The 26,738-nt window shown below is 41.2% G+C and overlaps 1 long non-coding RNA gene, 28 other non-coding genes and 19 pseudogenes across 29 annotated transcripts; all 48 read left to right on the top strand.

Moving 5' to 3' along the window:
• Positions 1–63: 63 nt before the first annotated feature.
• Positions 64–200, top strand: LOC123424010. The gene has a single exon (XR_006621509.1). It is a non-coding gene; the product is annotated as a small nucleolar RNA snoR77 (small nucleolar RNA).
• LOC123420939 lies at positions 164–1,966 on the top strand. Its single transcript, XR_006619354.1, has 2 exons — positions 164–283; positions 1,671–1,966. It is a non-coding gene; the product is annotated as an uncharacterized LOC123420939 (long non-coding RNA).
• LOC123424007 lies at positions 250–375 on the top strand (annotated as a pseudogene).
• LOC123423965 lies at positions 450–543 on the top strand. Its single transcript, XR_006621474.1, has one exon. It is a non-coding gene; the product is annotated as a small nucleolar RNA R44/J54/Z268 family (small nucleolar RNA).
• On the top strand, positions 1,018–1,113 carry LOC123423263 (annotated as a pseudogene).
• On the top strand, positions 1,212–1,357 carry LOC123424053. Its single transcript, XR_006621543.1, has one exon. It is a non-coding gene; the product is annotated as a small nucleolar RNA snoR137 (small nucleolar RNA).
• On the top strand, positions 1,422–1,586 carry LOC123424016 (annotated as a pseudogene).
• On the top strand, positions 1,637–1,772 carry LOC123423994. Its single transcript, XR_006621500.1, has one exon. It is a non-coding gene; the product is annotated as a small nucleolar RNA snoR77 (small nucleolar RNA).
• Positions 1,847–1,940, top strand: LOC123423956. Its single transcript, XR_006621465.1, has one exon. It is a non-coding gene; the product is annotated as a small nucleolar RNA R44/J54/Z268 family (small nucleolar RNA).
• Positions 1,967–2,387: 421 nt separating the features above from the next.
• Positions 2,388–2,483, top strand: LOC123423139 (annotated as a pseudogene).
• Positions 2,484–2,575: 92 nt separating this feature from the next.
• Positions 2,576–2,721, top strand: LOC123424055. The gene has a single exon (XR_006621545.1). It is a non-coding gene; the product is annotated as a small nucleolar RNA snoR137 (small nucleolar RNA).
• Positions 2,722–2,840: 119 nt separating this feature from the next.
• LOC123424013 lies at positions 2,841–2,943 on the top strand (annotated as a pseudogene).
• Positions 2,944–2,992: 49 nt separating this feature from the next.
• On the top strand, positions 2,993–3,119 carry LOC123424004 (annotated as a pseudogene).
• Positions 3,120–3,193: 74 nt separating this feature from the next.
• LOC123423955 lies at positions 3,194–3,287 on the top strand. Its single transcript, XR_006621464.1, has one exon. It is a non-coding gene; the product is annotated as a small nucleolar RNA R44/J54/Z268 family (small nucleolar RNA).
• A 474-nt stretch (positions 3,288–3,761) lies between these two features.
• On the top strand, positions 3,762–3,857 carry LOC123423232 (annotated as a pseudogene).
• A 97-nt stretch (positions 3,858–3,954) lies between these two features.
• Positions 3,955–4,100, top strand: LOC123424060. Its single transcript, XR_006621550.1, has one exon. It is a non-coding gene; the product is annotated as a small nucleolar RNA snoR137 (small nucleolar RNA).
• A 104-nt stretch (positions 4,101–4,204) lies between these two features.
• Positions 4,205–4,328, top strand: LOC123424017 (annotated as a pseudogene).
• Positions 4,329–4,378: 50 nt separating this feature from the next.
• Positions 4,379–4,514, top strand: LOC123424000. Its single transcript, XR_006621506.1, has one exon. It is a non-coding gene; the product is annotated as a small nucleolar RNA snoR77 (small nucleolar RNA).
• Positions 4,515–4,588: 74 nt separating this feature from the next.
• Positions 4,589–4,682, top strand: LOC123423971. Its single transcript, XR_006621479.1, has one exon. It is a non-coding gene; the product is annotated as a small nucleolar RNA R44/J54/Z268 family (small nucleolar RNA).
• Positions 4,683–5,156: 474 nt separating this feature from the next.
• Positions 5,157–5,252, top strand: LOC123423129 (annotated as a pseudogene).
• A 98-nt stretch (positions 5,253–5,350) lies between these two features.
• Positions 5,351–5,496, top strand: LOC123424052. The gene has a single exon (XR_006621542.1). It is a non-coding gene; the product is annotated as a small nucleolar RNA snoR137 (small nucleolar RNA).
• A 278-nt stretch (positions 5,497–5,774) lies between these two features.
• On the top strand, positions 5,775–5,910 carry LOC123423998. Its single transcript, XR_006621504.1, has one exon. It is a non-coding gene; the product is annotated as a small nucleolar RNA snoR77 (small nucleolar RNA).
• Positions 5,911–5,984: 74 nt separating this feature from the next.
• On the top strand, positions 5,985–6,078 carry LOC123423961. Its single transcript, XR_006621470.1, has one exon. It is a non-coding gene; the product is annotated as a small nucleolar RNA R44/J54/Z268 family (small nucleolar RNA).
• Positions 6,079–6,550: 472 nt separating this feature from the next.
• LOC123423121 lies at positions 6,551–6,646 on the top strand (annotated as a pseudogene).
• A 98-nt stretch (positions 6,647–6,744) lies between these two features.
• On the top strand, positions 6,745–6,890 carry LOC123424046. The gene has a single exon (XR_006621536.1). It is a non-coding gene; the product is annotated as a small nucleolar RNA snoR137 (small nucleolar RNA).
• A 92-nt stretch (positions 6,891–6,982) lies between these two features.
• LOC123424018 lies at positions 6,983–7,118 on the top strand. Its single transcript, XR_006621510.1, has one exon. It is a non-coding gene; the product is annotated as a small nucleolar RNA snoR77 (small nucleolar RNA).
• Positions 7,119–7,168: 50 nt separating this feature from the next.
• LOC123423996 lies at positions 7,169–7,304 on the top strand. The gene has a single exon (XR_006621502.1). It is a non-coding gene; the product is annotated as a small nucleolar RNA snoR77 (small nucleolar RNA).
• A 74-nt stretch (positions 7,305–7,378) lies between these two features.
• On the top strand, positions 7,379–7,472 carry LOC123423960. Its single transcript, XR_006621469.1, has one exon. It is a non-coding gene; the product is annotated as a small nucleolar RNA R44/J54/Z268 family (small nucleolar RNA).
• A 474-nt stretch (positions 7,473–7,946) lies between these two features.
• On the top strand, positions 7,947–8,042 carry LOC123423210 (annotated as a pseudogene).
• A 98-nt stretch (positions 8,043–8,140) lies between these two features.
• Positions 8,141–8,286, top strand: LOC123424058. The gene has a single exon (XR_006621548.1). It is a non-coding gene; the product is annotated as a small nucleolar RNA snoR137 (small nucleolar RNA).
• A 277-nt stretch (positions 8,287–8,563) lies between these two features.
• On the top strand, positions 8,564–8,699 carry LOC123423999. Its single transcript, XR_006621505.1, has one exon. It is a non-coding gene; the product is annotated as a small nucleolar RNA snoR77 (small nucleolar RNA).
• A 74-nt stretch (positions 8,700–8,773) lies between these two features.
• LOC123423954 lies at positions 8,774–8,866 on the top strand. Its single transcript, XR_006621463.1, has one exon. It is a non-coding gene; the product is annotated as a small nucleolar RNA R44/J54/Z268 family (small nucleolar RNA).
• Positions 8,867–9,324: 458 nt separating this feature from the next.
• LOC123423241 lies at positions 9,325–9,420 on the top strand (annotated as a pseudogene).
• Positions 9,421–9,510: 90 nt separating this feature from the next.
• Positions 9,511–9,659, top strand: LOC123424064. The gene has a single exon (XR_006621554.1). It is a non-coding gene; the product is annotated as a small nucleolar RNA snoR137 (small nucleolar RNA).
• Positions 9,660–10,036: 377 nt separating this feature from the next.
• On the top strand, positions 10,037–10,136 carry LOC123423303 (annotated as a pseudogene).
• A 235-nt stretch (positions 10,137–10,371) lies between these two features.
• On the top strand, positions 10,372–10,560 carry LOC123424001 (annotated as a pseudogene).
• A 50-nt stretch (positions 10,561–10,610) lies between these two features.
• On the top strand, positions 10,611–10,745 carry LOC123424002. Its single transcript, XR_006621507.1, has one exon. It is a non-coding gene; the product is annotated as a small nucleolar RNA snoR77 (small nucleolar RNA).
• Positions 10,746–10,819: 74 nt separating this feature from the next.
• LOC123423963 lies at positions 10,820–10,913 on the top strand. The gene has a single exon (XR_006621472.1). It is a non-coding gene; the product is annotated as a small nucleolar RNA R44/J54/Z268 family (small nucleolar RNA).
• A 460-nt stretch (positions 10,914–11,373) lies between these two features.
• Positions 11,374–11,469, top strand: LOC123423221 (annotated as a pseudogene).
• A 98-nt stretch (positions 11,470–11,567) lies between these two features.
• On the top strand, positions 11,568–11,713 carry LOC123424057. Its single transcript, XR_006621547.1, has one exon. It is a non-coding gene; the product is annotated as a small nucleolar RNA snoR137 (small nucleolar RNA).
• Positions 11,714–11,961: 248 nt separating this feature from the next.
• On the top strand, positions 11,962–12,056 carry LOC123423319 (annotated as a pseudogene).
• Positions 12,057–12,293: 237 nt separating this feature from the next.
• Positions 12,294–12,481, top strand: LOC123424003 (annotated as a pseudogene).
• Positions 12,482–12,531: 50 nt separating this feature from the next.
• On the top strand, positions 12,532–12,667 carry LOC123423991. The gene has a single exon (XR_006621497.1). It is a non-coding gene; the product is annotated as a small nucleolar RNA snoR77 (small nucleolar RNA).
• Positions 12,668–12,741: 74 nt separating this feature from the next.
• LOC123423967 lies at positions 12,742–12,835 on the top strand. The gene has a single exon (XR_006621476.1). It is a non-coding gene; the product is annotated as a small nucleolar RNA R44/J54/Z268 family (small nucleolar RNA).
• A 460-nt stretch (positions 12,836–13,295) lies between these two features.
• Positions 13,296–13,391, top strand: LOC123423281 (annotated as a pseudogene).
• A 98-nt stretch (positions 13,392–13,489) lies between these two features.
• On the top strand, positions 13,490–13,635 carry LOC123424062. Its single transcript, XR_006621552.1, has one exon. It is a non-coding gene; the product is annotated as a small nucleolar RNA snoR137 (small nucleolar RNA).
• A 668-nt stretch (positions 13,636–14,303) lies between these two features.
• Positions 14,304–14,441, top strand: LOC123423992. The gene has a single exon (XR_006621498.1). It is a non-coding gene; the product is annotated as a small nucleolar RNA snoR77 (small nucleolar RNA).
• A 173-nt stretch (positions 14,442–14,614) lies between these two features.
• LOC123423292 lies at positions 14,615–14,706 on the top strand (annotated as a pseudogene).
• Positions 14,707–26,738: the final 12,032 nt, after the last annotated feature.

Genomic DNA, 26,738 nt, shown 5'->3' with positions numbered 1-26,738 from the left:
ACTAACATTATATTTCTTTTGTACTTCCTCCGCCTGAAAATAAGTGATTTAAAAATAACTTAACTTTGTACGAACTTTATAAAATTGAGTTAATTTTAAGTCAATTATTTTGTAACGTATGTAGTAAATCTTCTGCTCTTCAGATTAGTTGAGGGGGCTGCTTCCCTCCTTGAAGCTTGTCTAGTAGTCTTAAGAACATAAACTAATTCCATTTATAAAACACTATTGTTCTGTGACGAGCGACGATTCAGGCAGCCTCTTTGCCATTGAAGTGGCATTGGAGGTGTTGCGTTGCTCGGATTTTGCTCTTCAGATTGTTGAGAGGGTGGCTCCTGCTTCCCTCCCTGAAGCTGGTCTAGTAGTTTTAAGGACATTATTTATCGTTAATTTGGTTCTCATACTCAATTTGGTATTGACCTTTTTCTTCATTTATTTTTTGTCGATCAAAGAAAACAAATGACGATAGCAAGACAGGGACATGAGAACCCTGAATTTCAGGGTTATGACAGACTACGTCTATAATGGGAATCTCTCTGATGTTTTCGATTACCCATAAATCTGTTCTGGAATCTGCTTTCTTTCTCGTTTGATGTGAATGCTTGAAGTAGGTCATGGTTGACCTTATCAACCACATTGTGCGAACAACAGATGGATCCAATGACTTCTAAAGCCGTACAATGTTGGCAACTGAAGCTTAATAACCCTACATGAATATGAACAGATATTTTTGATTGAAAAAACACTGAACATGATTGAAGAAATGTTGACACAAGTGATGGAATAAAAACCATGTAAAAATAATCAAATCAGCCATTCATGAACACCTATTCTATCATTGCCAAGTGACGCTTATATCTAAACAAATGATGTCTTGATTATCCTTGTTAAAACAAGTGAAGCTTAATACTATTATCCTTGTTTGAAAATTATCTATCCGTTGAACGATAATACTGTGAGGGACACGTTTTTTGAGATTTTTTATTTTATTTTAACTGGTACTAGACCTGATGCTTAAAGCTGTCCTATGATAATCAAACTAAATACTTTCGTTCTTCTCATGTGCTATCTCATGGTGCGGTGTGGAAGCAATTTGGAGACCTGAACTGAGGAAATGCTTGATTGTATCTTTTGTACCCAACAATTGCCAATTTTACTATTTATTTCATGTTTTTTCCACTTGTAGTTTGTGATGAAGAACATGTCTTGTGCTTGTTGCTTCACGACTGGATGGATGGCCTGTTGTTAATAGTTTGGCCATCCTGTAGAGGGAAGCATAGATGAACGGTGACACCGGCCAGCATTAAACAACACTACGCTCTATCAAACAGCGTCTTGTTACCTGTCTTTTGGCACATTTATAACATCTACATATTTTTATTTACTAACATTTTATTTCTTTCGTACTTCCTATGCCTGAATATAAGTGATTTTAAAAATGACTTAACTTTGTACGAACTTTATACAATTGAGTTAATTTTAAGTCACTTATTTTGTGACGGAGGGAGTAAATCTTCTGCTCTTCAGATTAGTTGAGGGGGAGGCTCTCCTTCCCTCCTTGAAGCTTGTCTAGTAGTTTTAAGAACATAAACTAAATTCCAATTATTAAACACTATTGTTCTTTGACGAGCGACGATCCAGGCAGCCTCTTTGCCATTGCAGTGGCATTGGAGGTGTTGCGTTGCTCGGATAGTAAACCTTTTGCTCTTCAGATTGGCTGAGAGGGTGGCTCCTGCTTCCCTCCCTGAAGCTGGTCTAGTAGTATTAAGGACATTATTTATCGTTAATTTGGTTCTCATACCCAATTTGGTATTGACCTTTTTCTTCATTTCTTGTTTGTCGATCAAAGAAAACAAATGACGATAGCAAGACAGGGACATCAGAACCCTGAATTTCAGGGTTATGACAGACTACGTCTATAATGGGAATCTCTCTGATGTTTTCGATTACCCATAAATCTGTTCTGGAATCTGCTTTCTTTCTCGTTTGATGTGAATACTTGAAGCAGGTCATGGTTTACCTTATCAACCACATTGTGCGAACAACAGATGGATCCAATGACTTCTAAAGCTGTACACTGTTGGCAACTAAAGCTTAATAACCCTACAAGAATATGAACGGATGTTTTTGATTGAAAAAACACTGAACATGATTGGAGAAATGTCAACACAAATGATGGAATAAAAACCATGTAAAAACAATCAAATCAGCCATTCATGAACACCTATTCTATCATTGCCCAGTGACCTTATATCTAAACAAATGATGTTTTGATTATCCTTGATACTATTATCCTTGTTTGAAAATTATCTATCTGTTGAATGATATCATTCTGAGGGACACTTTTTTTGAGATTTTTTTAATTTTAACTGGTACTGGACCTGATGCAGCTGTCCTATGATGATCAAACTAAATACTTTCGTTCTTCTGATGTGCTATCTCATGGTGCGGTGCGGAAGCAATTTGGAGACCTGAACTGAGGAAATGCTTGATTGTATCTTTTGTACCTAACAATTGCCAATTTTACTATTTATTTCATGTTTTTTCCACTTGTAGTTTGTGATGAAGAATATGTCTTGTTGCTTCACGACTGGATGGATGGCCTGTTGTTAATAGTTTGGCCATCCTGTAGAGGGAAGCATAGATGAACGGTGACACCGGCCAGCATTAAACAACATGTCGCTCTATCAAACTGCATCTTGTTACGTGTCTTCTGGCACATTTATAACATCTACATATTTTGATTACTCACATTATATTTCTTTTGTACTTCCTCCGCCTGAAAATAAGTTATTTGAAAATAACTTAACTTTGTACGAACTTTATAAAATTGTGTTAATTTTAAGTCACTTATTTTGTAACGTATGTAGTAAATCTTTTGCTCTTCAGATTAGTTGAGGGGGCTGCTTCCCTCCTTGAAGCTTGTCTAGTAGTCTTAAGAACATAAACTAATTCCATTTATAAAACACTATTGTACTGTGACGAGCGATGATTCAGGCAGCCTCTTTGCCATTGAAGTGGCATTGGAGGTGTTGCGTTGCTCGGATTTTGCTCTTCAGATTGGCTGAGAGGGTGGCTCCTGCTTCCCTCCCTGAAGCTGGTCTAGTAGTTTTAAGGACATTATTTATCGTTAATTTGGTTCTCATACTCAATTTGGTATTGACCTTTTTCTTCATTTCTTGTTTGTCGATCAAAGAAAACAAATGACGATAGCAAGACAGGGACATCAGAACCCTGAATTTCAGGGTTATGACAGACTACGTCTATAATGGGAATCTCTCTGATGTTTTCGATTACCCATAAATCTGTTCTGGAATTTGCTTTCTTTCTCGTTTGATGTGAATACTTGAAGCAGGTCATGGTTGACCTTATCAACCACATTGTGCGAACAACAGATGGATCCAATGACTTCTAAAGCCGTACAATGTTGGCAACTGAAGCTTAATAACCCTACATGAATATGAACGGATATTTTTGATTGAAAAAACATTGAACTTGATTGGAGAAATGTCGACACAAGTGATGGAATAAAAACCATGTAATAATAATCAAATCAGCCATTCATGAACACGTATTGTATCATTGCCTAGTGACGCTTATATCTAAACAAATGATGTCTTGATTATCCTTGATAAAACAAGTGGAGCTTAATACTATTATCCTTGTTTGAAAATTATCTATCCGTTGAATGATATCACTCTGAGGGACACGTTTTTCGAGATTTTTTGTTTTATTTTAACTGGTACTAGAACTGATGCTTAAAGCTGTCCTATGATGATCAAACTAAATACTTTCGTTCTTCTGATGTGCTATCTCATGGTGCGGTGCAGAAGCAATTTGGAGACCTGAACTGAGGAAATGCTTGATTGTATCTTTTGTACCCAACAATTGCCAATTTTACTATTCATTTCATGTTTTTCCACTTGTAGTTTGCGATGAAGAACATGTCTTGTGCTTGTTGCTTCACGACTGGATGGATGGCCTGTTGTTAATAGTTTGGCCATCCTGTAGAGGGAAGCATAGATGAACGGTGACACCGACCAGCAATAAACAACATGACGCTCTATCAAACTGCGTCTTGTTACGTGTCTTTTGGCACATTTATAACATCTACATATTTTAGTTTACTAACATTTTATTTCTTTTGTACTTCCTCTGCCTGAAAATAAGTTATTTAAAAATGACTCAACTTTGTACGAACTTTATAAAATTGAGTTAATTTTAAGTCACTTATTTTGTGACGGAGGGACTAAATCTTCTGCTCTTCAGATTAGTTGAGGGGGAGGCTCTCCTTCCCTCCTTGAAGCTTGTCTAGTAGTTTTAAGAACATAAACTAAATTCCATTTATAAAACACTATTGTTCTGTGACGAGCGACGATTCAGGCAGCCTCTTTGCCATTGCAGTGGCATTGGAAGTGTTGCTTTGCTCGGATAGTAAACCTTTTGCTCTTCAGATTGACTGAGAGGGTGGCTCCTGCTTCCCTCCCTGAAGCTGGTCTAGTAGTCTTAAGGACATTATTTATCGTTAATTTGGTTATCATACCCAATTTGGTATTGACCTTTTTCTTCATTTCTTGTTTGTCGATCAAAGAAAACAAATGACGATAGCAAGACACGGACATCAGAACCCTGAATTTCAGGGTTATGACACACTACGTCTATAATGGGAATGTCTGTGATGTTTTCGATTACCCATAAATCTGTTCTGGAATCTGCTTTCTTTCTCGTTTGATGTGAATACTTGAAGCAGGTCATGGTTGACCTTATCAACCACATTGTGCGAACAAGAGATGGATCCAATGACTTCAAAAGCCGTACAATGTTGGCAACTGAAGCTTAATAACCCTACATGAATATGAACGGATATTTTTGATTGAAAAAACACTGAACATGATTGGAGAAATGTCGACACAAGTGATGGAATAAAAACCATGTAAAAATAATCAAATCAACCATTCATGAACACCTATTCTATCATTGCCCAATGACACTTATATCTAAACAAATGATGTCTTGATTATCCTTGATAAAACAAGTGGAGCTTAATACTATTATCCTTGTTTGAAAATTATCTATCCGTTGAATGATATCACTCTGAGGGACACATTTTTTGAGATTTTTTATTTTATTTTAACTGGTACTGGACCTGATGCTTAAAGTTGTCCTATGATGATCAAACTAAATACTTTCGTTCTTCTGATGTGCTATCTCATGGTGCGGTGCGGAAGCAATTTGGAGACCTGAACTGAGGAAATGCTTGATTGTATCTTTTGTACCCAACAATTGCCAATTTTACTATTTATTTCATGTTTTTTCCACTTGTAGTTTGTGATGAAGTACATGTCTTGTGCTTGTTGCTTCACGACTGGATGGATGGCCTGTTGTTAATAGTTTGGCCATCCCGTAGAGGGAAGCATAGATGAACGGTGACACCGGCCAGCATTAAACAACATGACGCTCTATCAAACTGCGTCTTGTTACGTGTCTTTTGGCACATTTATAACATCTACATATTTTAATTTACTAAAATTTTATTTCTTTTGTACTTCCTGTGCCTGAAAATTAGTTATTTAAAAATGACTTAACTTTGTACGAAATTTATAAAATTGAGTTAATTTGAAGTCACTTATTTTGTGACGGAGGGAGTAAATCTTCTGCTCTTCAGATTACTTGAGGGGGAGGCTCTCCTTCCGTCCTTGAAGCTTGTCTAGTAGTTTTAAGAACATTAACTAAATTTCATTTATAAAATACTATTGTTCTCTGACGAGCGACGATTCAGGCAGCCTCTTTGCCATTGCAGTGGCATTGGAGGTGTTGCGTTGCTCGGATAGTAAACCTTTTGCTCTTCAGATTGGCTCAGAGGGTGGCTCCTGCTTCCCTCCCTGAAGCTGGTCTAGTAGTTTTAAGGACATTATTTATAGTTAATTTGGTTCTCATACCCAATTTGGTATTGACCTTTTTCTTCATTTCTTGTTTGTCGATAAAAGAAAACAAATGACGATAGCAAGACAGGGACATCAGAACCGTGAATTTCAGGGTTATGACAGACTACGTCTATAATGGGAATCCCTCTGATGTTTTCGATTACCCATAAATCTGTTCTGGAATCTGCTTTCTTTCTCGTTTGATGTGAATACTTGAAGCAGGTCATGGTTGACCTTATCAACCACATTGTGCGAACAACAGATGGATCGAGTTACTTCTAAAGCCGTACACTGTTGGCAACTGAAGCTTAATAACCCTACATGAATATGAACGGATATTTTTGATTGAAAAAGCACTGAACATGATTGGAGAAATGTCGACACAAGTGATGGAATAAAAACCATGTAAAAATAATCAAATCAGCCATTCATGAACACCTATTCTATCATTGCGAGTGACGCTTATATCTAAACAAATGATGTCTTGATTATCCTTGATAAAACAAGTGGAGCTTAATACTATTATCCTTGTTTGAAAATTATCTATCCGTTGAATGATATCACTCTGAGGGACACGTTTTTTGAGATTTTTATTTTATTTTAACTCGTACTGGACCTGATGCTTAAAGCTGTCCGATGATGATCAAACTAAATACTTTTGTTCTTCTGATGTGCTATCTCATGGTGTGGTGCGGAAGCAATTTGGAGACCTGAACTGAGGAAATCCTTGATTGTATCTTTTGTACCCAACAATTGCCAATTTTACTATTTATTTCATGTTTTTTCCACTTGTAGTTTGTGGTGAAGAACACGTCTTGTGCTTGTTGCTTCACGACTGGATGGATGGCCTGTTGTTAATAGTTTGGCCATCCTGTAGAGGGAAGCATAGATGAACGGTGACACCGGCCAGCATTAAACAACATGACGCTCTATCAAACTGCGTCTTGTTACCTGTCTTCTGGCACATTTATAACATCTACATATTTTTATTTAGTAACATTTTATTTCTTTTGTACTTCCTTCGTCGGAAAATAAGTGATTTAAAAATGACTTAACTTTGTACGAACTTTTTAAAATTGAGTTAATTTTAAGTCACTTATTTCGTAACGGAGGGAGTAAATCTTCTGCTCTTCAGATTAGTTGAGGGGGAGGCTCTGCTTCCCTCCTTGAGGCTTTTCTAGTAGTCTTAAGAACATAAACTAAATTCCATTTATAAAACACTATTGTTCTGTGACGAGCGACGATTCAGGCAGCGTCTTTGCCATTGCAGTGGCATTGGAGGTGTTGCGTTGCTCGGATAGTAAACCTTTTGCTCTTCAGATTGGCTGAGAGGGTGGCTCCTGCTTCCCTCCCTGAAGCTGGTCTAGTAGTCTTAAGGACATTATTTATCGTTAATTTGGTTCTCATACTCAATTTGGTATTGACCTTTTTCTTCATTTCTTGTTTGTCGATCAAAGAAAACAAATGACGATAGCAAGACAGGGACATGAGAACCCTAAATTTCAGGGTTATGACAGACTACGTCTATAATGGGAATCTCTCTGATGTTTTCGATTACCCATAAATCTGTTCTGGAATCTGCTTTCTTTCTCGTTTGATGTGAATGCTTGAAGCAGGTCATGGTTGACCTTATCAACCACATTGTGCGAACAACAGATGGATCCAATGACTTCTAAAGCCGTACAATGTTGGCAACTGAAGCTTAATAACCCTACATGAATATGAACGGATATTTTTGATTGAAAAAACACTGAACATGATTGAAGAAATGTTGACACAAGTGATGGAATAAAAACCATGTAAAAATAATCAAATCATCCATTCATGAACACCTATTCTATCATTGCCAAGTGACGCTTATATCTAAACAAATGATGTCTTGATTATCCTTGTTAAAACAAGTGAAGCTTAATACTATTATCCTTGTTTGAAAACTATCTATCCGTTGAACGATATCACTCTGAGGGACACATTTTTTGAGATTTTTTATTTTATTTTAACTGGTACTAGACCTGATGCTTAAAGCTGTCCTATGATAATGAAACTAAATACTTTCGTTCTTCTGATGTGCTATCTCATGGTGCGGTGTGGAAGCAATTTGGAGACCTGAACTGAGGAAATGCTTGATTGTATCTTTTGTACCCAACAATTGCCAATTTTACTATTTATTTCATGTTTTTTCCACTTGTAGTTTGTGATGAAGAACATGTCTTGTGCTTGTTGCTTCACGACTGGATGGATGGCATGTTGTTAATAGTTTGGCCATCCTGTAGAGGGAAGCATAGATGAACGGTGACACCGGCCAGCATTAAACAACACTACGCTCTATCAAACTGCGTCTTGTTACCTGTCTTTTGGCACATTTATAACATCTACATATTTTTATTTACTAACATTTTATTTCTTTTGTACTTCCTCTGCCTGAAAATAAGTGATTTAAAATTGACTTAACTTTGTACGAACATTATAAAATTGAGTTAATTTTAAGTCACTTATTTTGTGACGGAGGGAGTAAATCTTCTGCTCTTCAGATTAGTTGAGGGGGAGGCTCTCCTTCCCTCCTTGAAGCTTGTCTAGTAGTTTTCAGAACGTAACTAAATTCCATTTATTAAACACTATTGTTCTGTGACGAGCGACGATTTAGGCAGCCTCTTTGCCATTGCAGTGGCATTGGAGGTGTTGCGTTGCTCGGATAGTAAACCTTTTGCTGTTTGGATTGGCTGAGAGGGTGGCTCCTGCTTCCCTCCCTGAAGCTGGTCTAGTAGTCTTAAGGACATTATTTATCGTTAATTTGGTTCTCATACCCAATTTGGTATTGACCTTTTTCTTCATTTCTTGTTTGTCGATCAAAGAAAACAAATGACGATAGCAAGACAGGGACATCAGAACCCTGAATTTCAGGGTTATGACAAACTACGTCTAAATGGGAATCTCTCTGATGTTTTCGATTACCCATAAATCTGTTCTGGAATCTGCTTTCTTTCTCGTTTGATGTGAATACTTGAAGCAGGTCTTGGATGAATTTATCAACCACATTGTGCGAACAACAGATGGATCCAATGACTTCTAAAGCCGTACACTGTTGGCAACTGAAGCTTAATAACCCTACATGAATATGAACGGATGTTTTTGATTGAAAAATGTTGACTGCTATAAACAAATGAGAGAATAAAAACTATGTAAAAACAATCAAATCAACCATTCACGCACACCTATGCTGTCATTGCCTAGTGAAGCTTATATCAGAACAAATGATGTCTTGATTATCCTTGATAAAACAAGTGAAGCTTATACTATTATCCTTGTGTGAAAATTAATTATCCGTTGAATAATATCAATCTGAGGGACACCTTTTTTGAGGTTTTTATTTTATTTTATCTTGTACTGGACCTGATGCTTAAAGCTGTCCTATGATGATCAAACTAAATACTTTCGTTCTTCTCATGTGCTATCTCATGGCGCGGTGCGGAAGCAATTTGGAGACCTGAACTGAGGAAATGCTTTTATCTTTCTTACCCAACAATTGCCAATTTTACTATTTATTTCATGTTTTTCCTCTTGTAGTTTGTGATGAAGAACATGTTTTGTGTTTGTTGCTTGACAACTGGATGGATGGCCTATTGTTAATAGTTTGGCCATCCTGTAGAGGGAAACATAGATGAACGGAGACACCGGCCAGCATTAAACAACATGACGCTCTATCAAACTGCGTCTTGTTACCTGTCTTCTGTCACATTTATAACATCTACGTATTTTTATTTACTAACATTTTATTTCTTTTGTACTTCCTCCGCCCGAAAATAAGTGATTTAAAAATGACTTAACTTTGTACGAACTTTATAAAATTGAGTTATTTTTAAGTCACTTATTTTGTAACGGATGGAGTTGCTTTTTAGTGCATTGCATTACAATGTGCTTTGGTCGATTAAACTTGCAGAACCCTCGTAGAATAGATATTGCAGTTGAGTAATTGGTGGGCTCTTATTGCAGCAACAATTATATTAATTCGTAAATGCAAATCTAGTGTCATCAAATTGATGCATGGGAATTTAACTTGTGTGCATGGAAAATAAGAATCTGTTTAAGCATCAATTTCTTTGAGCAATCAATTAGTTTTGTCCGGTGATGATCGAACTAAATACATACTTTCATTCTTCTGATGCGCTATCTCATAGGTTGGTGCAGAAGCGATTTGGGGATCTTAACTGAGGAAATTATTTTTTAGCATAGTGTTGCAAATAGAAATGATTTTCCTTTCTTTTATACTTCTTTTTGGTATCACATCTCGAGGAATGTCCTGACATAAACAGTTTTTCCTCTGAAACTGCACACATTTTACTTAACAGAGTTTGGAAACAGCCAGAAAGACCAGTACATGATACGTTTGCAGAAAACTTTGTAGAAATAACTCACATAATACTTTGACCTCTTTGATGATGAGCGATGATTCAAGCAACCTCTTTATCTGATTTCCGGTGGCATTGGAGGTGTTGCGTTGCTTGGATAGTAAATCTTCTGCTCTTCAGATTAGCTGAGGGGGAGGCTGTTGCTTGGATAGTAAATCTTCTGCTCTTCAGATTAGCTGAGGGGGATGCTCTGCTTCCCTCCTTGAAGCTTATCTAGTAGTCTTAAGAACATAAACTAAATTCCATTTATAAAACACTATTGTTCTGTGACGAGCGACGTTTTAGGCAGCCTCTTGCCATTGCAGTGGCATTGGAGGTGTTGCGTTGCTCGGATAGTAAAACTTTTGCTATTCAGATTGGCCGAGAGGGTGGCTCCTGCTCCCCTCCTTGAAGCTGGTATAGTAGTCTTAAGGACATTATTTATTGTCAATTTGGTTCTCATACCCAATTTGATATTGACCTTTTACTTCATTTCTTGTTTCGGGATCAAAGAAAACAAATGATGATAGCAAGACAGGGACATCAGAACCCAGAATTTCAGGGTTATGACACACTATGTCTATAATGGGAATCTCTCTGATGTTTTTTATTTCCCCAAGATATATCTGTTTTGGAAACTGGCTTTCTTTCTCGTCGGCAATTCGGATCTTTGATGGTAGTACTTGGAAGCAGGCCATGGTCGACCTTATCAACAACATTGGGCGGACAACAGTTACATCCAGTGACATCTAAAGACGTACACTCTTGGCAACTGAAGCTTAATAACCCTACATGAATATGAACGGATGCTTTTGATTGAAAAATGTTGACTGCTATAAACAATTGGCGGAATAAAAACCACGTAAAAATAATCAAATCAGCCATTCATGCACACCCATGCTATCATTGCCGAGTGAAGCTTATATCAGAACAAATGATGTCTTGATTATCCTTGATAAGACAAGTGAAGCTTATACTATTATCCTTGTCTGAAAATTATTTATCCGTTGAATATTATCCTTGATTTTTTATTTTATTTTATCTTGTACTGGACCTAATGCTTAAAGATGTCCTATGATGATCAAACTAAATACTTTCGTTTTTCTGATGTGCTATCTCATGGTGCGGTGCGGAAGCAATTTGGAGACCTGAACTGAGGAAATGCTTGATTGTATCTTTCTTACCCAACAATTGCCAATTTTACTAGTTATTTCATGTTTTTTCCGCTTGTAGTTTGTGATGAAAAACATGTTTTGTGTTTGTTGCTTCACAACTGGAAGGATTCCCTGTTGATAATAGTTTGGTCATCCTGTAGAGGGAAGCATAGATGAACGGAGACATCGGCCAGTATTAAACAACACGACGCTCTATCAAACTGCGTCCTATTACCTGTCTTCTGGCACATCTATAACATCTACATATTCTTATTTATTGAGTTTTAGTTCTTCTGTAGCTTGTTAATGCATTGCATTACAATGTGCTTTGGTGGATTAAATTTGCAGAACCATCGCAGATGTGACAGAACCGATATTGCAGTTGGGTAATTGGTGGACTCTTGATGCTGCAGCAATTATGTTAATTTGTAAATGCAATTCCAGTGTCATCAAATTGATGCATGGGGATTTAATTCGTGTACATGGAGGAATCTGTCAGTTTTGTCCGAATATGATTGAACTAAATACTTTCATTATTCTGATGAGCTATCTCATAGCTCGGTACAGAAGCGATTGGAGATCTTAACTGAGGGAATTATTTTTTAGCATAGTGTTGCAAACAGAAATGATTTTTCTTTCTTTTATACTCTTTTTTGGTATCACATCGGGAGGAATGTCCTGACATAAACAGTTGTTCCTCTGAAACTGCACACATTTTACTTAACAGAGTTTGGAAACTGCCAAAAAAATACCAGTACACGATACGTTTGCAGGAAACTTTGTTGAAATATCTCACTTAATACTTTGACCTCTTTGATGATGAGCGATGATTCAAGCAGCCTCTTTATCTGATTTCCGGTGGCATTGGAGGTGTTGCGTTGCTTGGATAGTAAATCTTCTGCTCTTCAGATTAGCTCAGGGGAGGCTGTTGCTTGGATAGTAAATCTTCTGCTCTTCAGATTAGCTGAGGGGGAGGCTCTGCTTCCCTCCTTGAAGCTTATCTAGTAGTCTTAAGAACATAAACTAAATTCCATTTATAAAACATTATTGTTCTGTGACGAGCGACGATTCAGGCAGCCTCTTTGCCATTGTAGTGGCATTGGAGGTGTTGCGTTGCTCGGATAGTAAACCTTTTGCTATTCAGATTGGCCGAGAGGGTGGCTCCTGCTTCCCTCCTTGAAGCTGGTCTAGTAGTCTTAAGGACATTATTTATTGTCAATTTGGTTCTCATACCCAATTTGATATTGACCTATTACTTCATTTCTTGTTTGGGGATCAAAGAAAACAAATGATGATAGCAAGACAGGGACATCAGAACCCAGAATTTCAGGGTTATGGCAGACTATGTCTATAATGGGAATCTCTGTGATGTTTTTTATTTCACCAAGATATATCTGTTTTGAAAACTGGCTTTCTTTCTCGTTGGCAATTCGGATCTTTGATGGTAGTACTTGGAAGCAGGTCATGGTCGACCTTATCAACAACATTGGGCGGACAACAGTTACATCCTATGACATCTAAAGACGTACACTGTTGGCAATTGAAGCTTAATAATCCTACAAGAATATGAACGGATGCTTTTGATTGAAAAATGTTGACTGCTATAAACAAATGGCAGAATAAAAACCATGTAAAAATAATCAAATCAGCCATTCATGCACACCTATGCTATCATTGCCCAGTGAAGCTTATATCAGAACAAATGATGTCTTGATTATCCTTGATAAAACAAGTGAAGCTTATACTATTATCCTTGTCTGAAAATTATTTATCCGTTGAATATTATCCTTGATTTTTTATTTTATTTTATCTTGTACTGGACCTAATGCTTAAAGCTGTCCTATGATGATCAATCTAAATACTTCCGTTTTTCTGATGTGCTATCTCATGGTGCGGTGCGGAAGCAATTTGGAGACCTGAACTGAGAAAATGCTTGATTGTATCTTTCTTACCCAACAATTGCCAATTTTACTAGTTATTTCATGTTTTTTCCGCTTGTAGTTTGTGATGAAAAACATGTTTTGTGTTTGTTGCTTCACAACTGGAAGGATTCCCTGTTGATAATAGTTTGGTCATCCTGTAGAGGGAAGCATAGATGAACGGAGACACCGGCCAACATTAAACAACACGTCGCTCTATCAAATTGCGTCTTGTTACCTGTCTTCTGGCACATCTATAACATCTACATATTCTTATTTATTGAGATTTTAGTTCTTCTGTAGCTTGTTAATGCATTGCATTACAATGTGCTTTGGTGGATTAAATTTGCAGAACCATCGCAGATGTGGCAGCATTGATATTGCAGTTGGGTAATTGGTGGACTCTTGATGCTGCAACAATTATGTTAATTTGTAAGTGCAATTCCAGTGTCATCAAATTGATGCATGGGGATTTAGTTCGTGTACATGGAGGAATCTGTCAGTTTTGTCCGAATATGATTGAACTAAATACTTTCATTCTTCTGATGAGCTATCTCATACTCCCTCCGTCCCAAAATAACTGTCTCAAGCTTAGTGCAACTTTATACTAGAACTAGTACAAAGTTGAGGCACTTATTTTGGGACGGAGGGAGTAGCTCGGTACAGAAGCGATTGGAGATCTTAATTGAGGGAATTATTTTTTAGCATAGTGTTGCAAATTGAAATGATTTTTCTTTCTTTTATACTCTTTTTTGGTATCACATCAAGAGGAATGTCGTGACATAAACAGTTGTTCCTCTGAAACTGCACACATTGTACTTAAAACAGAGTTTGGAAATTGCTAGAAAGACCAGTACACGATATGTTTGCAGGAAACTTTGTTGAAATATCTCACATAATACTTTGAATAACGAGCGACGATTCAGGCAGCCTCTTTATCTGATTACAGTGGCATTGGAGGTGTTGTGTTGCTCGGATAGTAAATCTTCTGCTCTTCAGATTAGCTGAGGGGGAGGCTCCCACTTCCCTCCTTGAAGCTGGTCTAGTAGTCTTGAGAACATTACCATCTTTTTTTCATACCCAATTTGTGATATAATTTTTTACCTTTTTCTGTGAAATTAAACAACCATACGATTTGGTTTCTCTAGTTTCCTTTTTCTTTGCTGGCAGTTCATTTGTTGGCTGGGGATCCATGGAAGCAGATGATGATAGCAAGACAGGGACATCGGAACGCTGACCGATGATGATCAACCTAAATACTTGTTCTTCTGATGTGCTACCTCATGGCGCGGTGTGGAAGCACTTTGGAGACCTGAGCTGAGGAAATGCTTGATTTTATCATTCTTACCCAACAATTGCCAATTTTGCTATTTATTCCATGTTTTGCGATGAAAAACATGTTTTGTGTTTGTTGCTCCACAACTGCAAGGATGGTCTGTTGTTAATAGTTTGGTCATCCCGTAGAGGGAAGTGTTGAGTAAATAGGCAATTTTTCGAGTATATTAATCCACGAAATAATAACTAGCATGGCATTGACTAGACTAATGACATACTGATCTTGAGCTAACCTAGCACATACTACGCATATAGTGGATACATCTATGCAAACAAGTAGTACTGCTAGGATGAATACGAACATGAAGATAAACGAGTCATACCCTCCAATCGGCCAGTTGGCCGTAGCAGCAGCGGCGGCGGCGGCAGTATCCTCTGCCGTCTTCTTCTCGGCTTCCTCGCGGAGACGACAGCTTCGGTTGGTGAAGACATGGCGATGACGAGGGCGACGCGGACGTAGACGAAGCAGACGGACGGAGGCGAGCAGTCGCGTGATCGCTTCCCAAAAACCTAATCGCCCCTCTCTCGTCGACCGTGTACGCGGTAAATGGGACGGAGTCGCCGGCGGCAGCAGCAGTTCAAGGAACGAACGCGTGAGGCAGATGTGATCAAGCGCGTAGGTATGAGCTCGGCTCGGCTCATTCCCGCAACCCGCGGCGCGTCGTGGCGTGGCGTGGCGAGGCGAGGCGAGGCGTGGCGTGGCGTGGCAAGGCGGGCGGCGGAGGAGGAGTGCGCGAGGGCACCTTCTCTTCTCACTCTCCAATAGCATGTGGAAGAGAGACCCTTATAAAGGGGTCCAAACTCTCCTCCACTAGCGGGGTGGGACTAAACTCCCACCACCTTGTCATGCCACCACCTACATGGGCCCTTGTAGATTTTTCTGAAATTCTCTAATGGGCCTAAGGCCCACCTCCAAATTTCAACAATCCCCCACCAGATCTCAAGGGCACATCGTGTTCCCTCGTTCCAATCACTGTTTTAATATACCAGCGTTTCAATGAAGACCTATTAAGGTTGAGCTTCACCTAGAACAAGTAGCTACACTCCTTTACAACTGAACAATGGACTATGCCTTGAATTGTCAGCTTGGCGTAAAAGAGCTTCACCACAAGTCTTACTAGTACTAGACTGCCGAAAGTGACCCCTCGGGTGGAGCATATTAGTCACACTCCTGGCCTATTCATGAGTTTACTAGAGATCACCCAAACCTCATAGACTGTGACCAGCAGTCAAGCTCATATAGGTGTGTTCCTCCAAAGATCGCTCTGTAGGACAGCATCTTGCTTACATATAAGCTTTAGAAAACATTAAGACAGTAGTCATCCTACCGTACAGTATCCGAGAGTATTGCATCTCCAACGGAGTGGGTTAGTAAAGTTACTCTCCTCAGTTCACCACTGCTTGTTTTCCCAGGTCCTACTTCACGGGATCTCCGATCATATAGGTTGGGTTACTACCATGGCAACTCATGTGGGTCTCATACCCATCTCCCTCGATGCACTATCTATCACAACACGTGATAGCCCTTTAGTAAAGGGATCTGCCAGATTCTTAGCCGTTTGGATATAATCCAACGCTATCATTCCGGAGTTTCTCAAACGTCTGACAGACTTCAATCTCATTCTTATATGTTTGTTGGACTTCATATTGTCCTTTGAACTCTTCACTTTAACAATAACCGTCTGATTATCGCAGTTCATAAGGATAGCCGGAACCGGCTTCTCAACCACAGGTAAGTCCATCAAAAGATCTCGAAGAAATTCTGCTTCGACACCAGATGTGTCTAATGCTGTTAATTCTGCTTCCATTGTCGATCTTGTTAAGATCGTTTGCTTGCAAGACTTCCAGGAAACAGCACCACCCCCAAGAGTAAACATATACCCAGTAGTGGCCTTCATCTCATCAGCATCAGAGATCCAATTCGCATCACTATACCCTTCAAGTACCGATGGGAATCCCGTATAGTGAAGCCCGTGGTTGACAGTACCTTTCAAGTAGCGCATAATTCTTTCAACAGCACGCCAATGAACATCGCCCGGGTTTGCAACAAACCGGCTAAGTTTGCTCACAGCAAACGCGATGTCAGGCCTCGTTGCGCTAGCTAGGTACATAAGTGAACCGATAATTTGAGAGAATCTCAATTGATCTATAGCTGTGCCTTTAAACTTTCGAATAAGCACACTAGGATCATATGGTGTTTGACAAATTTTGCAGTCTGAATATCCAAAGCGACTCAAAATCTTATCAACATAGTGGGATTGCAGAAGTGTAATCCCACCCTCATCATCTCTCAACAGCTTGATGTTCAAGATAACATCAGCCACCCCAAGGTCCTTCATCTCAAAGTTTTGAGACAGAAAACACTTAACCTCCTCAATTACTTTGAGGTTGGTTCCAAATATCAGTATGTCATCAACATACAAGCACAATATAACTCCTTCGCCCCCACCATGGCGATAGTATACACATTTGTCAGCTTCATTAACAACAAAGCCAACAGATGTCAGAGTTGTATTAAACTTCTCATGCCATTGCTTAGGTGCTTGTCTCAGACCATATAAAGATTTCAGCAACTTACACACCTTTCCTTCCTGACCTTCTATCACAAAGCCATCTGGCTGTTGCATATATATTTCCTCATTTAGCTCTCCATTCAGGAAAGCCGTCTTAACGTCCATTTGATGAACGAGAAGACCATGAGAGGCCGCCAATGAGAGTAGTACTCTAATGGTGGTCAGTCTAGCCACAGGTGAATAAGTATCGAAGAAATCTTCCTCTTCTTTCTGGGCATAGCCCTTGGCCACAAGCCTAGACTTGTACTTTTCAATCGTACCATCGGGCCTAAGCTTCTTTTTGAACACCCACTTGCATCCCAATGGTTTGCAACCATAGGGACGATCAGTGATTTCCCATGTCCCGTTAGCCATGATGGAGTCCATCTCGCTACGGACCGCAGCTTTCCAGTAATCAGCATCTGGAGAAGCATACGCTTCTGAAATCGAAGTGGGATTATCATCCACGAGGTATACGAAGAAATCATCACCAAAGGTCTTTGCAGTCCTTTGTCTCTTGCCCCTACCACGGGCTTCCTCGTCATCCTCCTCAGGATTTTCATCATGTGTTTGTTCATAATATTCCATAGGAATGGCAGGCTCAAGAGTTATCTCAGATTCCTGTCTAGAAGTGCTTTGCATATCTCTCATGGGAAATATATCCTCAAAGAATGTAGCATCCCTCGACTCCATTATTGTACCGACCTTCACGTCAGGTACCTCAGATTTCACTACTAGAAATCTATAGCCTACGCTATTCTTAGCGTATCCCAAATTAACGCAATCCACAGTCTTTGGTCCAAGCTTACGCTTCTTGGGGATCGGTACATTGACTTTCGCCAAGCAGCCCCAAGTACGTAAGTACGAGAGTGTCGTCCTTCTCTTCGACCACTCCTCGTAGGGAGTGACCTCATTATCTTTTGTAGGAACTTTATTCAGGACATGACACACGGTCAATATAGCCTCCCCCCACCATGCCTTGGATAAACCCGATGTATCTAACATGGCGTTAACCAAATCAGTTAGAGTACGGTTTTTCCGCTCGGCAACCCCGTTTGACTGGGGTGAATAGGGAGGCGTCCTCTCATGAATAATGCCGTGTTCCGCACAAAATGAATCAAATTCGTTTGAGAAGTACTCTCCATCACGATCAGACCGGACTCGTTTAATTTTCTTTTCAAGTTGATTCTCAACTTCTGCCTTATAGATTTTAAAGTAGTGTAGAGCCTCATCTTTAGTATTTAACAGATAAACATAGCAAAATCTAGTGGAATCATCTATCAATGTCATGAAGTATTTCTTTCCACCTTTAGTCAACACACCATTCATCTCACAAAGATCAGAATGTATGAGTTCTAATGGTGCCAAGTGTCTCTCCTCTGCAGCCTTGTGAGGCTTGCGAGGTTGCTTTGCTTGCACACACGAGTGGCACTTAGAACCTTTGGCTAAAGTGAAAGTTGGGATTAAATTCAGTTTTGCTAGCCGCGACATAACACCGAAACTTATGTGACAAAGACGTGAATGCCAAACTTCAGATTCATTAACACTCGAATGAATATTGTTCACGACTTTATTACAAAAATCTGCTAGAGAAAGGCGGAACACACCTCCGCATTCATAACCTTTTCCAACGAAAAGTCCATATTTTGTAACTACTACTTTATTAGACTCGAACACCAACTTAAACCCTTCTCTACACAGAAGGGAGCCACTAACGAGATTCTTCTTGATGGCGGGGACATGCTGCACGTTCTTCAGCTGCACGATCCTTCCCGAAGTAAACTTCAGATCGACCGTGCCAACACCAAGAACATAAGCACTCGCGCCATTCCCCATCAATACGGACCCGCGACCGGTGGCCTGATAAGAAGAGAACAATGATAAGTCAGCACACACATGAATATTTGCACCCGTGTCCACCCACCAATCGGTGGACTGACAAACTGTAAATACAGTAAGTAAATTACCGTACCCAGATGCACCACTTTCATTGTTGCCCACAATCATGTTTGCAGACTTGGAGTCCTGCGCCGGCTTCTTGTACTTGTTTGGGCATTTGTTCGCCCAATGTTCCTCTGAACCACAAGTATAGCAGCCATCTCCCTTCTTATTCTTCTTGAAGGGCTTCTTCCCCTTCTTCTTGAAGTCGGTATTCTGTTGGACAGAGTTCTTTCCCTTGGGCTTGTGAGAATTGAAGTTCCTCCGATGTACCATATTGGCAGCAGAAGAGCTTTCCACCGCTTTTCCATTGGAGTCCTTTGCTCTCGAGTTCTGCTCAACACTCAGATGGCCGATGATGTCCTCTACTGAGAACTCACGCCTCTGATGTTTCAGAGTAGTAGCAAAGTTCCTCCAGGAATTAGGGAGCTTAGCAATTATACAGCCCGCGACAAACTTGCCCGGCAAATTGCACTTAAGAACCTCAAGTTCCTTAGCTATGCATATTATCTCATGAGCTTGTTCCAATACAGAACGGTTGTCAACCATCTTGTAATCGTGGAACTGCTCCATAACATACATCTCACTCCCAGCGTCGGTGGCCCCGAATTTAGATTCGAGCGCCTCCCACAGGTCCTTGGCAACATGCATATGTAAATATGCATCAACCAACTTATCTCCGATCACGCTAATGACTGCTCCAAGGAATAGGACGGTGGCCTCCTTAAACATCTTCTCCTGTTCAGGAGTGATAGTTTCCGTAGGAGTGACACCGGCTACCCAGAACACGTTCATAGCCGTGAGCCATAAGGTGGTTCTCGTTTGCCAACGCTTGAAAAAAGTACCGGTAAACTTATCCGGTTTCAGTGCAGCAGCAAAACCATTACTCGAAAAATTCCTACAGAAATTAGGTTTTTGGATTGTTGAGTAAATAGGCAATTTTTCGAGTATATTAATCCACGAAATAATAACTAGCATGGCATTGACTAGACTAATGACATACTGATCTTGAGCTAACCTAGCACATACTACGCATATAGTGGATACATCTATGCAAACAAGTAGTACTGCTAGGATGAATACGAACATGAACATAAACGAGTCATACCCTCCAATCGGCCAGTTGGCCGTAGCAGCAGCGGCGGCGGCGGCAGTATCCTCTGCCGTCTTCTTCTCGGCTTCCTCGCGGAGACGACAGCTTCGGTTGGTGAAGACATGGCGATGACGAGGGCGACGCGGACGTAGACGAAGCAGACGGACGGAGTTGAGCAGTCGCGTGATCGCTCCCCAAAAACCTAATCGCCCCTCTCTCGTCGACCGTGTACGCGGTAAATGGGACGGAGTCGCCGGCGGCAGCAGCAGTTCAAGGAACGAACGCGTGAGGCAGATGTGATCAAGCGCGTAGGTATGAGCTCGGCTCGGCTCATTCCCGCAACCCGCGGCGCGTCGTGGCGAGGCGGGCGGCGGAGGAGGAGTGCGCGAGGGCACCTTCTCTTCTCACTCTCCAATAGCATGTGGAAGAGAGACCCTTATAAAGGGGTCCAAACTCTCCTCCACTAGCGGGGTGGGACTAAACTCCCACCACCTTGTCATGCCACCACCTACATGGGCCCTTGTAGATTTTTCTGAAATTCTCTAATGGGCCTAAGGCCCACCTCCAAATTTCAACAATCCCCCACCAGATCTCAAGGGCACATCGTGTTCCCTCGTTCCAATCACTGTTTTAATATACCGGCGTTTCAATGAAGACCTATTAAGGTTGAGCTTCACCTAGAACAAGTAGCTACACTCCTTTACAACTGAACAATGGACTATGCCTTGAATTGTCAGCTTGGCGTAAAAGAGCTTCACCACAAGTCTTACTAGTACTAGACTGCCGAAGGTGACCCCTCGGGTGGAGCATATTAGTCACACTCCTGGCCTATTCATGAGTTTACTAGAGATCACCCAAACCTCATAGACTGTGACCAGCAGTCAAGCTCATATAGGTGTGTTCCTCCAAAGATCGCTCTGTAGGACAGCATCTTGCTTACATATAAGCTTTAGAAAACATTAAGACAGTAGTCATCCTACCGTACAGTATCCGAGAGTATTGCATCTCCAACGGAGTGGGTTAGTAAAGTTACTCTCCTCAGTTCACCACTGCTTGTTTTCCCAGGTCCTACTTCACGGGATCTCCGATCATATAGGTTGGGTTACTACCATGGCAACTCATGTGGGTCTCATACCCATCTCCCTCGATGCACTATCTATCACAACACGTGATAGCCCTTTAGTAAAGGGATCTGCCAGATTCTTAGCCGTTTGGATATAATCCAACGCTATCACTCCGGAGTTTCTCAAACGTCTGACAGACTTCAATCTCATTCTTATATGTTTGTTGGACTTCATATTGTCCTTTGAACTCTTCACTTTAACAATAACCGTCTGATTATCGCAGTTCATAAGGATAGCCGGAACCGGCTTCTCAACCACAGGTAAGTCCATCAAAAGATCTCGAAGAAATTCTGCTTCGACACCAGATGTGTCTAATGCTGTTAATTATGCTTCCATTGTCGATCTTGTTAAGATCGTTTGCTTGCAAGACTTCCAGGAAACAGCACCACCCCCAAGAGTAAACATATACCCAGTAGTGGCCTTCATCTCATCAGCATCAGAGAACCAATTCGCATCACTATACCCTTCAAGTACCGATGGGAATCCCGTATAGTGAAGCCCGTGGTTGACAGTACCTTTCAAGTAGCGCATAATTCTTTCAACAGCACGCCAATGAACATCGCCCGGGTTTGCAACAAACCGGCTAAGTTTGCTCACAGCAAACGCGATGTCAGGCCTCGTTGCGCTAGCTAGGTACATAAGTGAACCGATAATTTGAGAGAATCTCAATTGATCTATAGCTGTGCCTTTAAACTTTCGAATAAGCACACTAGGATCATATGGTGTTTGACAAATTTTGCAGTCTGAATATCCAAAGCGACTCAAAATCTTATCAACATAGTGGGATTGCAGAAGTGTAATCCCACCCTCATCATCTCTCAACAGCTTGATGTTCAAGATAACATCAGCCACCCCAAGGTCCTTCATCTCAAAGTTTTGAGACAGAAAACACTTAACCTCCTCAATTACTTTGAGGTTGGTTCCAAATATCAGTATGTCATCAACATACAAGCACAATATAACTCCTTCGCCCCCACCATGGCGATAGTATACACATTTGTCAGCTTCATTAACAACAAAGCCAACAGATGTCAGAGTTGTATTAAACTTCTCATGCCATTGCTTAGGTGCTTGTCTCAGACCATATAAAGATTTCAGCAACTTACACACCTTTCCTTCCTGACCTTCTATCACAAAGCCATCTGGCTGTTGCATATATATTTCCTCATTTAGCTCTCCATTCAGGAAAGCCGTCTTAACGTCCATTTGATGAACGAGAAGACCATGAGAGGCCGCCAATGAGAGTAGTACTCTAATGGTGGTCAGTCTAGCCACAGGTGAATAAGTATCGAAGAAATCTTCCTCTTCTTTCTGGGCATAGCCCTTGGCCACAAGCCTAGACTTGTACTTTTCAATCGTACCATCGGGCCTAAGCTTCTTTTTGAACACCCACTTGCATCCCAATGGTTTGCAACCATAGGGACGATCAGTGATTTCCCATGTCCCGTTAGCCATGATGGAGTCCATCTCGCTACGGACCGCAGCTTTCCAGTAATCAGCATCTGGAGAAGCATACGCTTCTGAAATCGAAGTGGGATTATCATCCACGAGGTATACGAAGAAATCATCACCAAAGGTCTTTGCAGTCCTTTGTCTCTTGCCCCTACCACGGGCTTCCTCGTCATCCTCCTCAGGATTTTCATCATGTGTTTGTTCATAATATTCCATAGGAATGGCAGGCTCAAGAGTTATCTCAGATTCCTGTCTAGAAGTGCTTTGCATATCTCTCATGGGAAATATATCCTCAAAGAATGTAGCATCCCTCGACTCCATTATTGTACCGACCTTCACGTCAGGTACCTCAGATTTCACTACTAGAAATCTATAGCCTACGCTATTCTTAGCGTATCCCAAATTAACGCAATCCACAGTCTTTGGTCCAAGCTTACGCTTCTTGGGGATCGGTACATTGACTTTCGCCAAGCAGCCCCAAGTACGTAAGTACGAGAGTGTCGTCCTTCTCTTCGACCACTCCTCGTAGGGAGTGACCTCATTATCTTTTGTAGGAACTTTATTCAGGACATGACACACGGTCAATATAGCCTCCCCCCACCATGCCTTGGATAAACCCGATGTATCTAACATGGCGTTAACCAAATCAGTTAGAGTACGGTTTTTCCGCTCGGCAACCCCGTTTGACTGGGGTGAATAGGGAGGCGTCCTCTCATGAATAATGCCGTGTTCCGCACAAAATGAATCAAATTCGTTTGAGAAGTACTCTCCATCACGATCAGACCGGACTCGTTTAATTTTCTTTTCAAGTTGATTCTCAACTTCTGCCTTATAGATTTTAAAGTAGTGTAGAGCCTCATCTTTAGTATTTAACAGATAAACATAGCAAAATCTAGTGGAATCATCTATCAATGTCATGAAGTATTTCTTTCCACCTTTAGTCAACACACCATTCATCTCACAAAGATCAGAATGTATGAGTTCTAATGGTGCCAAGTGTCTCTCCTCTGCAGCCTTGTGAGGCTTGCGAGGTTGCTTTGCTTGCACACACGAGTGGCACTTAGAACCTTTGGCTAAAGTGAAAGTTGGGATTAAATTCAGTTTTGCTAGCCGCGACATAACACCGAAACTTATGTGACAAAGACGTGAATGCCAAACTTCAGATTCATTAACACTCGAATGAATATTGTTCACGACTTTATTACAAAAATCTGCTAGAGAAAGGCGGAACACACCTCCGCATTCATAACCTTTTCCAACGAAAAGTCCATATTTTGTAACTACTACTTTATTAGACTCGAACACCAACTTAAACCCTTCTCTACACAGAAGGGAGCCACTAACGAGATTCTTCTTGATGGCGGGGACATGCTGCACGTTCTTCAGCTGCACGATCCTTCCCGAAGTAAACTTCAGATCGACCGTGCCAACACCAAGAACATAAGCACTCGCGCCATTCCCCATCAATACGGACCCGCGACCGGTGGCCTGATAAGAAGAGAACAATGATAAGTCAGCACACACATGAATATTTGCACCCGTGTCCACCCACCAATCGGTGGACTGACAAACTGTAAATACAGTAAGTAAATTACCGTACCCAGATGCACCACTTTCATTGTTGCCCACAATCATGTTTGCAGACTTGGAGTCCTGCGCCGGCTTCTTGTACTTGTTTGGGCATTTGTTCGCCCAATGTTCCTCTGAACCACAAGTATAGCAGCCATCTCCCTTCTTATTCTTCTTGAAGGGCTTCTTCCCCTTCTTCTTGAAGTCGGTATTCTGTTGGACAGAGTTCTTTCCCTTGGGCTTGTGAGAATTGAAGTTCCTCCGATGTACCATATTGGCAGCAGAAGAGCTTTCCACCGCTTTTCCATTGGAGTCCTTTGCTCTCGAGTTCTGCTCAACACTCAGATGGCCGATGATGTCCTCTACTGAGAACTCACGCCTCTGATGTTTCAGAGTAGTAGCAAAGTTCCTCCAGGAATTAGGGAGCTTAGCAATTATACAGCCCGCGACAAACTTGCCCGGCAAATTGCACTTAAGAACCTCAAGTTCCTTAGCTATGCATATTATCTCATGAGCTTGTTCCAATACAGAACGGTTGTCAACCATCTTGTAATCGTGGAACTGCTCCATAACATACATCTCACTCCCAGCGTCGGTGGCCCCGAATTTAGATTCGAGCGCCTCCCACAGGTCCTTGGCAACATGCATATGTAAATATGCATCAACCAACTTATCTCCGATCACGCTAATGACTGCTCCAAGGAATAGGACGGTGGCCTCCTTAAACATCTTCTCCTGTTCAGGAGTGATAGTTTCCGTAGGAGTGACACCGGCTACCCAGAACACGTTCATAGCCGTGAGCCATAAGGTGGTTCTCGTTTGCCAACGCTTGAAAAAAGTACCGGTAAACTTATCCGGTTTCAGTGCAGCAGCAAAACCATTACTCGAAAAATTCCTACAGAAATTAGGTTTTTGGATTGTTGAGTAAATAGGCAATTTTTCGAGTATATTAATCCACGAAATAATAACTAGCATGGCATTGACTAGACTAATGACATACTGATCTTGAGCTAACCTAGCACATACTACGCATATAGTGGATACATCTATGCAAACAAGTAGTACTGCTAGGATGAATACGAACATGAAGATAAACGAGTCACACCCTCCAATCGGCCGTAGCAGCAGTATCCTCTGCCGTCTTCTTCTCGGCTTCCTCGCGGAGACGGTCAGCTTCGGTTGGTGAAGACATGGCGATGACGAGGGCGACGCGGACGAAGCAGACGGACGGAGGCGAGCAGTCGCGTGATCGCTCCCCAAAAACCTAATCGCCCCTCTCCCGTACACGGGACGGAGTCGCCGGCGGCAGTTCAAGGAACGAACGCGTGAGGCAGATGTGATCTGATTTTCGTGACGGCTAGGGCAGGCAATCGCGTGCTTATAAAGGCGGCTGGGTGGAGAGACGTGGGCCGAACCCACGTCCGAGTCGGTAACGGCCACGATCCGCGCGTAGGTATGAGCTCGGCTCGGCTCATTCCCGCAACCCGCGGCGCGTCGCGTCGGGACGAGGCGGGCGGCGGAGGAGGAGTGCGCGAGGGCACCTTCTCTTCTCACTCTCCAATAGCATGTGGAAGAGAGACCCTTATAAAGGGGTCCAAACTCTCCTCCACTAGCGGGGTGGGACTAAACTCCCACCACCTTGTCATGCCACCACCTACATGGGCCCTTGTAGATTTTTCTGAAATTCTCTAATGGGCCTAAGGCCCACCTCCAAATTTCAACAGGAAGCATAGAAGAACGGAAATACAGGCCAACATTAAACAACACGACGCTCTATCAAACCATGTTATACATATTTTTATCTCTCGAGGTTTTAGTTCCTCATTTTGTTGCTCGTTAACGCATTGCATTCATCTGGTGGAAGAAAGCCATAGCATTACACGTACTTCGGTCGCTTAAACTTGCAGAACTGTCGCAGATGTGGCAGAATAGACATTGCAGCGGAGTAATCGGTGGACTGTTATTGCAGCGGAATAATTGGTGGACTGTTATTGCAGCAGCAATTATGTTAATTTGAAAATGCAAACCTAGTGTCATTAAATTGATGCAATGAGGATTTAATTTGGGTGCATGGATAGTAGGAATCTGTTTAAACATCACTTTTTTCGAGCAGGCAGTCAGTTTTGTCCCGTGATGAACAAACTAAATACTTCCATTCTTCTAATGCAATATCTCATAGCTTTTGGTTACCTACCCGAGGGAGCTATGGATGGACAGCCCTGCCCGTGCTGTGTCTAGTTTGCCTTCGGATAATAACAAGTGAATGTTCATTAATGATCTTGCTTTCAAACTCTAT

This window comes from Hordeum vulgare, chromosome 1H (genome assembly GCF_904849725.1).
Source record: "Hordeum vulgare subsp. vulgare chromosome 1H, MorexV3_pseudomolecules_assembly, whole genome shotgun sequence".
Taxonomy (NCBI): Eukaryota; Viridiplantae; Streptophyta; class Magnoliopsida; order Poales; family Poaceae; genus Hordeum; species Hordeum vulgare.
Note: the sequence above shows the minus strand (reverse complement) of the source record. Positions and strands in the feature narration are given on the sequence as shown.